General features: G+C 36.1%; 1 pseudogene; it reads left to right on the forward strand.

The window, feature by feature from the left end:
- The first annotated feature begins 726 nt into the window (after window positions 1-726).
- On the forward strand, window positions 727-1,700 carry LOC113200097 (olfactory receptor 2W1-like; annotated as a pseudogene).
- Window positions 1,701-1,975: the final 275 nt, after the last annotated feature.

The following is a 1,975-nucleotide window of genomic DNA, read 5'->3' on the forward strand; positions in this document are numbered from 1 at the left end:
ATAAAAAAAATGGAGCGATATAAATGCCAGATATCTAAGAGCAACAGTTAGATCCAACGGGCCATTAACTAACTAATGGAAAAAAAGAGCAATACTGTTTTCCTCATTCTAAAATTAATCAAACAGTTAGCTTTTACAGAGGAGTTTAGAAACTTAGTAAAAGAAGATCTTCACTATATCAAGCTAACTAGCTTTATAAAACATTGTAGGGCGGCTGGGATTGTGGCTCAGTGGTAGAACACTTGCCTCGCACGTGTAAGGTCCTGGGTTCGATCCTCAGCACCACATTAATAAAAATAATAATTAATTAATTAAAGGTATTGTGTCCAACTACAACTAAAAAAAAATTTTAAAGAATTGTAGAGTCATCATTTTAGTACCAGATCAATTCCAAACATTCTAATTTCCATGTGAGAAAATTTAGACCATAAGTTCAATATTGAACTCTCCAAGATTACCTAGATACTTAATCAGACATGAGAAAAAATCTACAATTAGTCAAATTTCCATTAATATATAGAGAAATTATTTCTTTCTTCTCTCTCTTCCTCCTCCTTCTTGTTTCCTCTTTCTCTTGCTTTTTCTTTCCTCATCTCTTCTTGTCTCCTTCTTTTCCTCCTCCTCCTTCACATTCCTTTTCCCCCACTTCTGTTTCTTCCTTCTCCTCCTCCTATTCCCTTTCCTACTCCTCTTGTTTTCAATCTAGGATTTAAATATCAAAGGACAATGGACCAAAGAAATTATAGTTTTTCACATGGTTTTATTCTGCTTGGCTTCTCTACCATTCTAAACTGGAGATGATCCTGTCAGGAGTTGTCACCATCTTCTATTGTATCACATTGATGGGAAACACAGCCATCATTCTTGCATCTCTCCTGGATTCCCGCCTCCACACACCAATGTACTTTTTCCTCAGGAATTTAACTTTTCTAGATCTGTGTTTCACAACCACCATTGTCCCTCAGATGCTGGTCAACTTGTAGGGACCCACAAAGACAATCAGCTATGTGGGTTGTGTCATTCAACTCTATGTTTACATGTGGTTTGGCTCCATTGAGTGCCTTCTCCTGGCTGTCATGTCCTATGACCATTTTACAGCTATTTTTAAGCTTTGCATTATTTGATAATCATGAACCCTCGTCTATGTCTCAAGATGATTGTCCTGGTCTGGAGTATTAGTTTGGCCAATTCTGTAGTGTTATGTACAGTCACCCTGAATTTGCCTAGTTGTGGAAACAAACTTCTTGATCATTTCTTGTGTGAGTTTGCCAGTTATGGTCAAGATAGCTTGTGTAGACACAGAAACAGTAGAAATGTCTGTGTTTGCTTTAGGCATTATCATTGTCCTCACACCTCTCATCCTTATCCTTATATCCTGTGGCTGCATTGCCAAAGCTGTGCTAAAAATGAAATCTAAAGCTGGCCAACACAAAGCAATGAATACCTGTGGATCTCATCTCACTGTTGTGTTCATGTTCTATGGAGCTATTATCTACTTGTACCTACAGCCAGGTAACAGTGCTTCCAAGGACCAAGGAAAGATCTTTACCCTCTTTTACACCATCATCACTCCAAGTCTCAACCCCCTCATTTACACCTTAAGGAATAAGGACATGAAGGATGCACTGAAGAAGCTGATGAGAGTTCACCATGAAGCTGGGAAAGTAAAGAGACATTTGAAGAGATCTATATTAGAATAAATAAAGTAATGAAATGTGTTTTCTAATTGTCTTTAATTTTTATGGAGTTAAGTAATCCTTAGATCATAGTGATGAATTAACATAATACTTCTTATTTGCAAACATTTTATTAATGCAAGCAATGTTGTAACATACTACTTAGTTTTTGTGCCTTTAATCATGGGCATATGTATAGGAGGAAAGGTCATTAATAATTTATATTTTTACTTTACATAAAAGAAAAATGTAAATAAATGAATTTTCTTCTCAAGCCACATAGAAGCAACTTCAATTAT

Source organism: Urocitellus parryii, chromosome 8 (assembly GCF_045843805.1).
Source record: "Urocitellus parryii isolate mUroPar1 chromosome 8, mUroPar1.hap1, whole genome shotgun sequence".
Taxonomy (NCBI): Eukaryota; Metazoa; Chordata; class Mammalia; order Rodentia; family Sciuridae; genus Urocitellus; species Urocitellus parryii.